Source organism: Acipenser ruthenus, chromosome 26, assembly GCF_902713425.1.
Source record: "Acipenser ruthenus chromosome 26, fAciRut3.2 maternal haplotype, whole genome shotgun sequence".
Lineage (NCBI taxonomy): Eukaryota > Metazoa > Chordata > Actinopteri > Acipenseriformes > Acipenseridae > Acipenser > Acipenser ruthenus.
This window is the reverse complement of record NC_081214.1, coordinates 22,924,708-22,938,021: the sequence shown is the minus strand read 5'-3', so window position 1 is coordinate 22,938,021 and position 13,314 is coordinate 22,924,708. Positions and strand designations below refer to the sequence as shown.

Here is a 13,314-nt window from a genome sequence, read left to right as displayed (position 1 = left end):
TTTTCACCTTATATACTACATGCTGTTGTGAGAAATGTGGACGTCTCCTAACCACTAGTCTGATTAGGTGCAAAGTGAGAGTAAAGCTGTGCAGCATTACCTGGAGCATTCTACAAAGCAACAAGTTACATGAGCAACAAACTTGAGTCTGCACGATTCTACTTGCAGCATTACACTTTTCAGCACAGTATTCACCACAGCACAGTATGATGGGTAGGCTAGCTGAGGCATGGAATATATAACATTTATAATAATTCTCTGAATCACATATTTTTTGTGAAAATGTGCATGTAGTAAATTATGTATTTAATGTGGTTGCTTTGTACAGCCTCCAGTTTGACTGTTAATGTTTAATAAGGAGAATAAATTACATTTAGCCAATAAATCACCTTTATAAACGGAAGCAAAAAAGCAATAATGACCTGTAAGACTTTTCTTTAGTTTTACTCATTAATCTGAGCCAACAGCCCACTGCTCTCCTGGACTAGAATCAACGCCAGACCACAAGAACAATATGAAATTCTCGTACCAGTAACTCCTGGTCAGAAGTTGAAATTGTATTCCTGTGGGTCCCTGCCCAGGCCTATCCAGCCCACAGCGTTCTGATTAGAAAAGGAACGGTCATCGCTGGGGAGTGAAATGAAAAAGGCAGAACTGTAAAAGCAGGGCTTGCCAGCATCAGCCTGGGTGTCTGATCCAGTGGACTGTACACTTAATCCTCATTATACTGTGTGAGGGACGAGTATATTTCTGTAATTCAGAACTGGGCGTCATCATGCTCACAACATGCCAATGTAGAAAACGTAGACAGAAAAAAAAGGAACGTCTTTGTCCAGTAGAAAAACATTCTTACAAAAGTGTATTTTTTTTGTTATAGAACTTCCAGCATTGTAAAATATTGGCCTGGTTCACAAATATTACAGAAGCATCAACCATCAAACTTTGAAAACACAATCTTTAAATAACTGTGAATATTTCAACACATTTTGCAATATTACTGTACATAGTGTTACAAACAAACAGGGCTCTTTAAAACACTCCTTAAAACTTTAAGGAGTGTTTTAAAGAAGAATTTTTTCTTCATTGTTTATAAACATTCTGTAATATTAAGCAGGCCTAAGAAAGATGAGAATAAATGAATAAACCCGCTCTAGAAAAAAGCTGAAAAGGTTTTATCAACTACAGACTTTGATTTAATTAATCAAAACGGTACTTGAATAAACAAAACATTCCTTAACGCAATATGTTTGTCAATATATAGTAACATACTACACAGGGTATTGTGATATATGAACGAATATATGACCCAGCATAATGTGTTCTATTCTAGTCTCAATTCCTTCCTTTTTTTCTCTCTTTTTCTCTCTTTCTCTCTCCTTCTCTGTGTCTCTCAGCACTCCTTTTTCCACTGAAGCTTGTTAACATGTTCTAGCTCATTGACTCCTCATGCAATTTCCAAAGGGGCACTCTCTGTTCTGGCTACGAAAAAACAGGAAGGATGAGTGAAAACAAACAACACGATTAGCGGGAGGGATCTCCTGTTCAGGGGCGAACAGCGGCACTCCTTCCAGGGGTGAGAGGGGTGAGAGTGGGGAGCGTGTATCCGGGCCCCGGCTCTTCATTAGATACAGCAACACTACCATCAAACTGCAGCCAGTGAGCGTGCCCCAGGACATCAGCACAAACACACTGTTTCATTTCGTCACTTTTGTGTTGCTGTTGTTTCCGTGATTCATTCATTTTGCAAATACCCCTCTAAGATTCAAGTCAGCCCCCTCCTCTCAGTCAACATCTCCCCAGCCCTGTCAACAGGAGGTGCACGGAGGCTGCAATAACACAAACAGATTCACACAGCAGCCCCCACACTCACACGACAAGAGACGAACACGTTCAAAACAAGATTACTGGGCTTTTTACAAAAGGTGTCTTTAACACTCTTGCAAAGCCAAATGAAAGACAGCTGCTGCTGGGCTGCAGTGAAAGTGCAGAGATGGGGCAAAAGCTTACAGCAGAGGACGCAGCACTGCAATGTACTGCACTTAATACAGCTAACAAGAACTGCAATAGAATGCTGTCACAGAGATCTCGCGCCGCAGTGACAAGTGTGCAAGGTGCAGTGATGAGCGGACGCGCACCCTCAGTACTTACTGCAAATCAATCCGGCTGTGGCAGAGATTGCTCAGTATCTGAGCTCAGTGTTTGGGTTCTTTATGCAGAACCATAAAGACATCACTTGCATGTATTTAAGTCCCTTTACATTTAAAGCTGAACTCTCATATAAATCACTTGTTTTCACACAGATCTTTCCCGTTGCTGTTTTTTCTTCACAGGACAGAGGTGATAAAAGAGCACTGAATCAGTACGCATGAGAGAGACCCACCACTATAATACATGCTGTTCACATTCTACACATTTTAACTCTTTTATTCCACGCAGAACACTTTCCATGGTCTTTGCACTAGCTTCAAAATAAGTGTGTTATTGTAATTAAAATAAAGCTCATCTGAAGCTCATACAAAGTACACTGAATCACTGTGGGTGTCACGTCTCTTCTATTTCAATCACAGAGGCTTCCCACATTAGCCTAAACAGCTATTCCTAGTCCCAGCTGTATGACATGCCGGGAGCCCCTGCCTGTCTCTGCAGATGCTCTCTGTCAGTGCGAGGCAGTGATAAGCTCTCACCTGGCCCTGTTTCCTGAGCGCTCTTCACTCACCTGGAACAGAACACTTCCCTTCCCTCTGCCTTATCAGCGCACAGAGGAAATACCTGGCGCAGGTAAACATGACCCCGCGACCCCCTCTGGGCTTCCTTCCAGCTCTGTCCGTAACGCAGAGACAGACAAACACACTGACACAAAGCAAGAGGCTGTTTTTATTACACGTGCTGCTGAAGAACTGTGAAGAGACCGGTGTCCTTCCTGAACCGCGCAGTCCACGATAGGAGCAGAGCGTGGAAACAAAATGTTGTTTTTCCTCCTAATTCCTGCCCTTCTAAACAGGGACTGTTTCTCTCAAAGTTTGGTGGCGATTTGCAAATTGTTTAGAATTTTGGTCCTCATTTGTTAGTGTTTTTTTTTTTTTTCTTCATGTTTCCCTATCTGAAGATCAAATAGTCAGACAAATGCACATGCAACTGACACAGAGCAAGCTTCTTACACAGTGACATGTGTAAAACTATACTGGGGATCTTCAGATGCACCTGAATCTTGTGCTAAATTCCTGGACATTCAGTTTATACTTCCACTCCTGGTACAGGAGATAAGAGACAGACAGACAGACAGACAGACAGACAGACAGACAGGATAGACAGATGGAGAAACTGGACGCATCATCATATATACTGCCAGAGGGACAGAGTCACATTTATATTAACCTGAATAGACTGGGAGCTGAGTGGGCTGCTATGGTAATCAATGCAGGGGACCCGTGGGGGCTCATATCCTAAAATGATTTCGAAGAATGTGTCTTGGCACTTGTCTGTTTTTTTTTTTTAAGTGTGGCAGCAGTGGCTGTGTGTTTGAAAGTGCTGTAAGACTAGCTGGTGAAATGGAGCCTTGTTCTATCCACATTCCTGCGCTCCCTGCAGGCAGGAGGTGAGTGGCGTTGGGTTGCTCCGAGTGCTCGCGGTGTGCGTTCACCTTTTCTGGAGTGGCTCACCTTTCCCAACGCACAAGGACCCCCCCCCCCCACCTACGTTCCCCAGGGCCTAGCCTCTGCTCCCAACCAGACCCCTTCCCCCCTCCCCCCGATACCTGAGCTGGGATGAAAAGCGCTCCAGTGCGTTTGATAAATGTTCTTCCCAGAGCAGATCTGAGAACCGTGCCCCTGGGGATGGGAACGAGATTCCAAATAGATAACTCACCCAGCTCTGAGAGGGCGTCCTCCAAGACTGCCTGAAGGGAGCACTGCGGCTTGGGAGTCTGGGAAAAAGAGAACACAGAACTGAGCTTTATTCCATATACTGGAGACGTGTGTAGATCATACAGTACAGAATACAGAGCATAACTCACTTCAACAACTATCAGGTGCTTTCATTACTGGTCTCAAACATGTAAATGCTTTCAAAGTGTCTACTCCAGTCTTTAATTAACTAAGAAGTTGTATTGCTCAGTTGCTTGGTTCTAGTTTTGTATAATTAGCAGGTGTTTTTGCACTTTTCCAAAATTTATTACAAGACTGGAGCGAATGACAATATGGCTCAGTGATGCTTGAAAGGCCAAAAAAAAAAATAATCAGTTTTTTTGTTTATTCCAATCCTAATCTCTGTGTTGCAACGTGTACCTGTGGACAGGAGGTACTAGAAACGGTAATGTTTGAGAACAGACCCCCCCCCCTCCCCTTACTGCTCTAATAAACACTGTTAACTAAATAAATAACCCAGGCAGGAGCGAGATTTCAATCCAGATCGCTATCTGTTTGCTGAAAGGTCAGTGACAGGTGAAAGAAAACGCTGGAGGAACACCATCGGAGCTGCCACTTCAAGAGGTGCCCCTGCTCCGTAGATAAGTGTTGCTGCAATCAAACAACAAGGCTTATTATCACTAGCCCACAGTAGCCCAGCTCCCCTCAATGAGCCCTCAGTTAGATAAGGAGAACAATGGAGAGGTGAGGAACGCCTTTCCCTATCTCTCGCACATCTACACACTCTGTGTCAGCGAGAGGATGTTGTTAAAATAAATGACATTCAAACATCCTGTAGTGTCACTCAGCACTGCCACTCTGAGCTGGCCCGTTTTCACACTTCTGCTGGGCAGTGCAGTGTAGCGATCCTGCCGTATCCTCAAAGCCTTTACTTCCAGTCTTGAACCAACTCCAGCATCCCTAGGAGGCCTTGAAGTCTATTACTTTTATTAACTGGTTCTAGCTTTGCGATATTTATCTCTGCCACCATTTAGACTGATAGCATTCAAAGCGTGGCTAAAATTCTGACTCATGTTTTAGACGACTGATTTTAACAGAGCACAAAAAACAACAACTTATGTTTCCATTTGTGTTTCATGGGAAAAATACAAACATATAGAAAATCGCAAAAGTGCAGCACCTGCGCTACCATCTCTATTCCAATTCGAATGGAGTCCCCAACACCCAGCACAGGGTCCCCCACTAAAGCAGGGGGCCTGGGGGGGAAGCTGTGAGGAAAGCAGACGTTAGCATTTCTCACCTGACAGAGCGAACGCCTGCTGAACCAAGACCTCCAGGAAAACCCTGCAGCCCGAAGACCCTGCAGGACACGGCAGCAATCAAGGGGCTGTGCACATCACTCACTGAGAGGGACAGGGACTGAGATAGACAGAGGATTCCCTGTTATGTGCAGACAGGTCAGCATGCCGTATATGTAGGTACTTATTTCTGGTATGGCACAGCATTCCAAAAACATCCTTCGACTATGTATATAGGCAGGACAAAGCTGTAGGACAAGTCTCTTTCATTTTACTTTGTGATTCTTAGTTTCAGCAAAAAAAATGGTCAACTACCATTTCCCTCACACTTCACAGTGTACAGATATAGTGCAGGCAGGCACTCTGTACAGCTGTCAGGCTCTGCTTATAAGAGGGGACCCAGGACTGAATGTAGAGGCTGATCAGGTCAGGATTGAGGTGAGCTCACAGATCTCTTAACTAGAGTACTGCCCTGGAGTCTTGTAAATCTTAAAAGGTAGTTAACCCTCGCCGATTTTAAGTGCAGCACAGAAACCAGGAGCAGAGGAACACAGCTGGAAAAGAAGTGGAGACAGACTGAGGACAGAGGGTAGGAGACACTTCTTCACACAGAGAGTGGTGAGGGTAGGGAATGTGTTACCTAGTCCTGTTGATGCTGAATCACATGCGACCCCACTTGACAACGAATTCAGATCAATCAGCTCTCGTTCGTAAACTTTCTTATGTTCTTAAAGATGTTCTACTTGTGCCTGTAGCCAGTTCCATGTATTGTTCACAAACTTGTCCCGGTTTATTTCTGTAGAAAAAAGACTGAAGTAACAGAGGTCATAACTTAAATATAATAATAATAATAATAATAATAATAATAATAATAATAATAATAATAATAATGCCAGAGCTCACAGTCCATGCTCTGTGCTGTGTGTCTGTGCAGGCTGCTTGCTGTTTAGAAGTAGGTGTTCATATCTTGAGAGAGCTTGTTCTTTCACTACAGTATTATGTTATGAATAGAAACTGCAATAAGGTCTTTCTTAGAGACGTTACTAGATAGTCACATGTTCGCTCATTGCAGCTGGCCAATTTACTGGTCGGCACAGCAACCAGAACAGGTTGGGGACAAGCCTTGAATGTCAATGTTTTGAACTAAAGAAACTGCACACACACAGTTTCCAAAGTGGCTTCTGTTGGAGTATTTTAGACAGTTTAACCGCAGTGCCAAATATAACATTGCCAATGGGCTAATTGGCAATAATTGAACCATTAGAACTATGCAGTATTTTCAAACTTAAATGCATTACTAGTATTAAAACCCATGTTTAAGGTGTTGCATTGTTCCTGTCCTTTGTTATAATAACCCAGTAAGCAATGTTTAATTAACATTATTATTTGTAGTACTACATTTTTATTTGTTATATATATATATATATATATATATATATATATATATATATATATATATATATATATATATATATATATATATAAAGATCTGTTTCAATGGAAAGAAGCCCTACTAAATAAATAAATAAATGGATCAAATTCGTTTAATTTACAGTTTCTTAAACACCAGTAAAATGTAATGTAGGCTAGTTAGGCTACATAAAAATAAGAAAATAATAAAAAATAAATTGTATGCTGCTACAAACCAAACCTGATTAAACATATAAATTGGTTTTAAAAATATACACGTTTAAATTATATTACAATGGGCGAATAAATATGAATGTCAAACGAATTCCTATGATACGTGTGTGAAGCTAGCGAGCCCTGGCGGGTGCGGGTGTCGAGAGCGTGTCGCCGGTGGATCGGTGGGTGCGGCGGGTCAGAGCGGATCGGTCAGCAGCTGCCGCCTGGCCCCGGTCCCACGATTCCCAGGCTGCGGAGATTGACAGGCCGGTGATAAACTAACGAAGCCCTCGCAGAGCTGTGTGCCGCCTATTGTTTCCAAGCCAGACCCGCGGCTGATGCTTGCGTTCTCCCACATGCATTATTCAACGACACAGGAGCACGGAGCAGGAAGAGGCCCCTTCAGGGATCGCTCTCCCCACCGTTTTTGCTTTGCTAATTTTCAATTCAAATAAACTTTCTCTCCCCGGCTGAAGAGAGCGAGTGGGTTGTGAGAGTTTTAGAGAGTGACGGTGAGCGGAGTCGCACTGCTTGGGTAATCAAAGTGAAAAAATGATTATATATATATATATATACACTACCGGTCAAAAGTTTTAGAACACCTCAATTTTTCCAGTTTTTATTGAAATTTACGCAGTTTAATGTCTCAATGTACTCTGAAATTAAAGCATAGAACAAATAAACAATTGGAGCTAAAAAAGAAATCATGGAATCGTTTTGTTTAACAAAATTTAATCTAAATTTTTGACTCATCAAAGTAGCCACCTTTTGCAGATATAACAGCCGAACACACTCGTGGCATTCTTTCTACAATGGAAATCAAATATTGTTCGGAAAGTTCTTCCCAACACTGTTGCAGAAGTTCCCACAAATGTGTTGCACTTGTAGGTTGCTTTGCTTTCACCCTCCTGTCCAGTTCATCCCAAACCTGCTCGATGGGGTTTAAGTCTGGAGACTGTGCTGGCCATTCCATGATTTGAAGCCTACCGTCTTGTTCTTTTCTTCTAAGGTAGTTCTGACATAGCCTGGAGGTATGTTTTGGGTCATTATCTTGCTGTAGGATGAACCCCTGACCAACTAGGCGTATACCAGAGGGTATTGCATGGCGCTGCAAAATGCTGTGGTAGCAGTTTTGGTTCAGGGTGCCAGTCACTCTGTGCAAGTCGCCGACTCTGGATCCAGCAAAAGAGCCCCAGACCATCACGCTTCCTCCTCCATGTTTGACAGTTAGTGTCACACACCGAGGAACCATCCTTTCGCCTACTCGACGGCGTACAAAAACCCTGCGTGATGAACCGAAGATTTCAAATTTTGATTCATCGGTCCATAAGACCTTCTTCCAGTCTTCAGTAGTCCACTGGTGGTGCTTCATGGCCCAGGCAAGCCTCTTTTTCTTATTTTGCCATCTTAGCAATGGCTTTCTTACTGCCACTCGACCTGTCAAACCTGCAGCTCGAAGTCTTCTCTTCACAGTTGAAACTGAGACTTGCTTACTTCGACCAGTGTTAAGCTGTGCTTGAAGCTGTTGTCCTGTGAGCCGCCTATCACGCAAGCTGTTGACTCTCAGAAACTTGTCTTCTGATTCTGTTGTGGCTTTGGGTCTGCCAGACCTCTTCCTGTCAGAGTTTCCTTCAGTTTCCAAGTGCCTTTTGATGGTGTAGGAAACTGTACTCACTGACACCTTGGCTTTCTTTGCAATTTCTCTAAAGGAAAGACCTACACTTTTAAGGGTTATAATGGTCTGTCTGTCTTCTTTTGTTAATTGCCTTTTTCTCGCCATTATGAGAGCAATATACTACTTCCTGCAGTACAATACTGTCCAAATAATGCTTAAGAGGGTGTAGTAACACAGTCTGTTCCAACACTGCTTTTATACAGACAGAGGGTTTGTAAGTAATCAACAAAAGTTGGGACACCTGTAGGAATTGTTAGCATCAACTTTCAAGGCTTAATTTACTTCCATTGCTGCAGAACAGCTGTAAGTTGTTAACCCATTACTTGTTCCCTGAAAAAGGCCTTTTTGTATAACTCTGAAATGTACATTATTTTTTCAGTTTTTGGTAACCTAAACTTTTTTTTTAACCTCTGGCAGTTTACCGCTTACCTTTGTACCATTTCAGGTTATTCACTGGACTTGAACTGCTTAAATTTCAATAAAAACTGGAAAAATGGGGGTGTTCTAAAACTTTTGACCGGTAGTGTATATATATATATATATATATATATATATATATATATATATATATATATATATACTTGACCACACGCGGCTACCATTCGCACAATGAGATGCTACACTTTTATACTTTTTCTTACGGCAGTAAACTTTTAGAAGTGTTCTTTTTTATTTATTTTTTTTAAATGTTAATTTTGCACTGCAGTTTTAAAAGCCACAGGAGTTCTGCTAACATGCTGTTTGAGAAGAGGTTTGGGGTCAAAGATCTGCACTGCCACACATCTGTCACATGGTGAAACTCAGTGATATACTACCAGCTTCAGTGACGTCAGTGGGGTCATTTTATAACATGAATAAAAAAAGCAGTGATGATTCTTCTTCTTCTTCTTCTTCTTCTTCTTCTTCTTCTTCTTCTTCTTCTTCTTCTTCTTCTTCTTATTATTATTATTATAATTATTATTATTATTATGATCAGACGCGCTGAACCATGAACAATCTCATTAGTCAGCAGCCATCTTAAACACATACAATGGCTTCCTACACTGGGATTTCAGTGAACACCCGTTTTGTGTTGTCTTCTTGCGCTAACGAGGCTCTGCTAATGAAAGGAGATCAGTGCCGAGGGACTGGGAGGCAGTGGGGTGTACTGGCGAGAGCAGCAGTTACAGGGAGTTCATCCTCCCCTCAGGGTCAGAGCTGGGGGACTGCAGGGGTCGCTGTAACTCGTGACCGCCATTTACTCCAGCACAACATTTACAAAAGTCATAATTGCACACTTACAATGCACACATGTTTGGCTACATTAACAGATTCACTGAGGTAAGTGTAAACTGCTCATTTACTTCCAAAGGAGAATCACCTGTTAGCTCCATATCAACAGCACCTAAACAGTGCATGTGTTGAGAACATCATCACAAGTTATTTAGTAACAACACTACAATCTGGCATTACTTTAAGCCAGAGCTTCCCAAACTGTTTAGGGGAACCCTTGTTAAAGAAAAAAAAAAAACATTTTGAATAGGTACCTCCCCCCCCCCAGGTGAACATTTAGTGAAAGGGAAATTTAAATTACATTTTTTTTACTGCAGTAAAAGTAAGTATTTAATGTGTATCGCAAGGCCTGTCTGTCACCACAACAGTGAAAACCCACTATCATACATCAATATAGGTGTTGCTTTACGAAAGAGAACTTGCAAGCATGTTTTGGGGATCCCCTGGGCAACCTTTTGGGACCCCAGTTTGAGAACCACGGCATTTTTAACTTTTACTAATTTAAAGCTGTTTAATAACTTACATTAAAACTGATATTTATTCATTATATATATACAGAGAGAGAGAGGGGAGGGAGGGAGCGATAGATATATATATATAGAGATATATAGCTTGGCCAAATGATAACCAGACAGCTTTTGAAAAGAGTAAAATATACATTTTTAATCTCCAGCTATTTGTAAGAGCAACTTAAAAACCAATTACCAGGCTTCAGAAAAATTATCATTTTTTTTTAATTCTTAGATACGAACAAAATAAAAATCTGGGAAGTTTCTTCAAGTCTGTGGTGGAACACAATTATGACATAATCAGCTCTTCGGAACTTTTCATTTCCAGCGGTCAGATTTTCAATGACCTTTTCTGAAGCGGTACCTCATTCACTTTGGCCGCGTCCCCTTCAATGTGCCATTGTTGAGGCTGCAGGGCCCTGCGGCTTCCTCTCTTAGCTCACCTCTGCGTGAAATTGGTTTAATGAAGCTGAAAGGTATGGGACTCTAACAACACTGGGAGTCATGTGGCACCACTTCATTTTTTTCAGTTGTGCTCACATTTCTGTGCTAATTTATAATGCGCCACACAAAAGATTTCTTTTTCTATCTGGCACGTTACATCAGGATAAATGGCTGGTCTTTCATCACCCCAGCAGCTAGTCATACACTTTAATAAGGGGTGTGTATGAGCCTGAAGGAAAGCCTTGATTAAGATTAACAATAAATGAAGATATTGAAATGCTTTTAAAATTAATATCCCCTTCCACCCCACCGCCACCCCTGAATAAATAAAGTTAAAAAGCAGACAAGCGAAGATGCCAATCTCTTGTTTTGTAACTTTCTCTAATCATTCCCTGTATTGGTCTCCAGTGGCAATGGAGTTGCACTATAATGCAGTGACTTTACTATGATAAAGAGGGTGGAATGGTAAGATGAGGTACAGTGATCATCGTCATGGATCTGCGCACACATGCATTGCTGTAGCGTGCTTCCATATCAGTGCTACTGTGCAATATTCGTATGTTGTGTTCTGCCCCTCTAGTATGAACAGTATTTGTAAGGGAAGCCTCCAAAGGTCCTTCTATTCCCCATATTCTAGAATTTCTGTTGGAATGGCAAATTCCATTGTGGTTGTGTTCAGCTGATGTTTTGTGGACAGCCAGTTAATGAGAAATGCAGCTGTAACTATACTGTATATTCTGTGAATCTAGCGTGCTGGAGACTGGCTGCTTGTTTGTTAGTGTGTGTGTGTGTGTGTGTGTGTGTGTGTGCGCATGTGCGTGTTTCTATGCACTTGCCTCTGTGTTTGTGTGTGTGTGTGTATGAGTGTGTGTGTGTGTGTGTGTGTGCGTGTGTGCGTGTGTGAGTGTGTGTGTGTGTGTGTGTGTGTGTGTGCGTGTTTCTATGCACTTGCCTCTGTGTGTGTGTGTGTGTGTATGAGTGTGTGTGCGTGTGTGCGTGTGTGAGTGTGTGTGTGTGTGTGTGTGTGTGTGTGTGTTTCTATGCACTTGCCTCTGTGTGTGTGTGTGTGTGTGTATGAGTGTGTGTGTGTGTGTGTGTGTGTGAGTGTGTGTATGAGAGTGTGTGTGTGTGCGTGTTTCTATGCACTTGCCTCTGTGTGTGAGTGTGTGTGTGTGTGTGTGTGTGTGTGTGTTTCTATGCACTTGCCTCTGTGTGTGAGTGTGTGTGTGTGTGTGTGTTTCTATGCACTTGCCTCTGTGTGTGTGTGTGTGTGTGTTTCTATGCACTTGCCTCTGTGTGTGAGTGTGTGTGTGTGTGTGTGTGTGTGTTTCTATGCACTTGCCTCTGTGTGTGAGTGTGTGTGTGTGTGTGTGTGTGTGTGTGTGTGTGTGTGTGTTTCTATGCACTTGCCTCTGTGTGTGTGTGTGTGTTTCTGTTCACAGTAGTGAGCTCTGTTAACACAGTGATCACTGCGGAGTTCATTTTTAGGGCGGTTGCTGCCACAGTCTTGGATTATCCTGGAGGTGTTAGTGCTATTTCATTTCTGTCTATTATTCCCCGCGCTCTTTAAGGTGTAACGTAACAGGGCTGGAATGGGATGCCCTCAAAGACAGGTCTCCAGGGAAGGGGCTGCAGCAATGCTAGACTGACACCTCGGGAAAACGGAGACACACAAAAGTGACTTTTAGACCTTTACACCAAAGGCGTCACCATTCAAGATCTGTTATTTTATATATTGAACTAGACAGTACACCGAACTCCAGCCAGCTTGCCTGGAAGACTTGCTCTGTGAGCTCACTTGGTATAGTAGGAGCTGCCTCTGCATGGTGACAGCAGTCAGCTCTGCTGCAATGCATAGACGACAGCTCAGTTTGTATACTAGAGCTCCATTGGATTCTGCTTTGTTCATATGTATCTACAGCGTCCCCTGTGTCCCCATGCCATGTCATAACATTTTAGCACCCATATTTATACATTTGTAAAACAAAGAGATAGATACCATTTTCTTAATGGTTCAATATGGAGAACATTGAAAAAGATTAAGGAACTGTTTTAGGATTCTGTATTCAGTGTTTCACCGAAACTATGTGAAAACTGTGTAAGCTGGGTTAATGAGCCTTCCTGAATCTGCTACAGGACTCTGAATCCTGCCTGCTCGGAACTAGTGTTTCACTGCTCATCAGACACACTTATTAGAGCTTACCCCATGCTGTCCTATATGAACAATAGCAGCATATTGATTCGATCCTGAGCGGGCAGCAGTTATTATTATTATTATCATGTTGTAATGCTGCAGTCTAACTGCACTGTTCTGCTGTTCTTCCTTTTCAGATGGGAGGTTGAGCAACTGGTGGTCATCCGGCAGAGCTGCTAGGTGGAGGTGTGACGCAGCTGTGTGTGTGTGTGTGTATGTGTGTGCGTGTATGTATGTGTGTGCATGTCTGTGTGCATGCGTGTGTGTGCCTGTCTCTATGCATGTGTGTGTGTGTGTGTGTCTGCGTGTCTGTGTGTGTGTATGTGTGCGTGTGTGTATGTGTGAGCATGTCTGTGTGCATGCGTGTGTGTTCCTGTCTCTGTGCGTGCATGTGTGTGTGTGTGTGTTAGTGTGTGTGTGTGTGTGTATGTGT

The 13,314-nt window shown here is 42.5% G+C and overlaps 1 protein-coding gene across 6 annotated transcripts in view; it reads right to left on the bottom strand.

The window, feature by feature from the left end:
- LOC117430182 (uncharacterized) overlaps positions 1-13,314 on the bottom strand; it is a 51,460-nt gene that overhangs the window by 25,174 nt on the left and 12,972 nt on the right. The window contains exons 1-3 of one of the 6 annotated variants that reach the window (XM_059001445.1): positions 6,065-6,308; positions 5,802-5,971; positions 3,865-3,922 (exon numbers count right to left, since the gene is read on the bottom strand). The gene's annotated coding sequence lies outside the window, so the exon portion shown is untranslated. Of the gene's footprint in view, positions 1-529; positions 675-3,864; positions 3,923-5,163; positions 5,635-5,801; positions 5,972-6,064; positions 6,309-13,314 lie in introns of those variants that run through there. The other 5 variants (XM_059001443.1, XM_059001444.1, XM_059001447.1 and 2 more) reach the window with 5 other exon arrangements.